Below are 1,864 nucleotides of genomic sequence, written 5' to 3' on the forward strand. Positions count from 1 at the left end.
CAACATAATGGATGATAAGCTGATGATTTTGATTTTCTGAGAAAAAAGGATAATAATCGGTCATTCACCAGTTTTGAAACTATCCTCTCTTTGATTATATTGCTCCCAATGTTGGACTAAATTGTTCTTGATTTAAAGGTCTGATTTTTATACCTGCCAGTCATGTGTGTGAGGCTTGAGTCAAGAACAAAGGTAGGCTTCTTCTGCAGTCTAAACAATCCAAATGCCGAAAGGAAAAATCCTAATGTCACGAAGGTTGGCACTCTGGGGCCGTTATTCTGGAAAATCACTTGACTCAAGGGGCCATGACGACGGGAAACATGCAATATAAAGGAGTCTTCAAGCAGAGACGAGAAAGGAGTTGCTGAGAATCACGCAGTACGAAGAGTTCTTCTCGATCTACTGTACGAAATACGGTATGAAATGTCCTTCAATTGTGTTTTTGTTCGTTTTGTTTTCTATAATTGTGGTTTGTTTTCCCGACAGCCGATAAATCTCCTCGTGCAGTAATGTGGCAGTTCTGGACGTTTTTGGTAACGCCCTGGTCACGTTCGTCTGTCGATAGTCATACGACAGGCATTGTTGATAGGGCCTTCACACTGAAACCGAATTAGCAGGAATCAAGCAGAACCAGCCGGAATGAAGTATTTGCAAAATTCGTGCCACATTCGGGTGTGAATTCCAAATGAACCTTGTATCCGCTTCACACGAGGAGGAATGAGCGGAAATGCCGTCAGAAGAACTATTCTTGGTCTATTCCTGGGCATTTGTAGTGTATTCTAGACGTTCTCACTGCATTCCAGATATTCTTTTGTCCACATTCTGGCAGAATTTGAAGTGGCTGTCCGTTTCGATTCTCCATTGAATGGGATCAGAATGATTCGGATAATATTGGAATGCCGTAGAATGCGGCCATACTGCAATTAGAATACACTTTCAATGCCGTTCGATTTCTCTCCACTCCAAAGTTTTGAGCATGACAAGTTTTTTCAATGTATTTCTTGTCCAGGACATAATATGGTCTTAACATTTAGGTAGGGGGGAGGGGGGGGGGCACTATTTTGCAAAAATGCAGTTTTTGATGAAATACGCCCCTAAAAATATGGAGACGGTCCATCTGAATATGAAAATGCAAACATTTTGTAAATCTTTGATTGCTAACCCCCCATGTACATGCCTCCTGAAGTTTTTAAGTTGACAATGTACTAAACTAGTATAACGCTATACTACCAAACACGCTTATTGCCTTAGAAATTGTACTTTGCCATCCTTGGCAGAATATTTGACTTCAGGAGAGATCATTGTGGATATCTAAACCTCCAAATGTATTTCCCATGCAAAATTGGACTATTCCAAGTCACCACCATGGCAAAAGTGGACTTATCCAAACTCAAAATTGGACGAAATGGGCTACAATATCATAGAATGGGCAAAACCTGTGGTCACATAGAATTCTATGACTTAGATTCTATTCTTTTTGATTGCTCTACAAATTTTGAAATCATGTACTGTAACTTAAGGGTGGGTACCGGGACGGTGTACCGGTACAAAATAGGTTTTTAGAGGCTTTAGAGGCTTTATTTTCATCCATTAGCAGAGAGATACAAACATATTTCAATGCACAAAATAGGTTTTTCGTATTGGACCGGGCCGGAAAAACCGGACCTGAAAAAAATCGGTGGACAGGATGTTGGACCAATTGGAAAATAAACAGATTATATTATCAGGAATTCACACATTTTGAGGCTTACCTGTACGACGAATGAAATAACAAGAGTGAAGTACATAGTATAGTATATCTCCGATAGTTCTTTATTAACAAGACTGCATCAGCTGCCTGCCGTCTTCACCGCCTGCGACGCTT

This window comes from Branchiostoma floridae, chromosome 19, assembly GCF_000003815.2.
Source record: "Branchiostoma floridae strain S238N-H82 chromosome 19, Bfl_VNyyK, whole genome shotgun sequence".
Classification (NCBI taxonomy): domain Eukaryota; kingdom Metazoa; phylum Chordata; class Leptocardii; order Amphioxiformes; family Branchiostomatidae; genus Branchiostoma; species Branchiostoma floridae.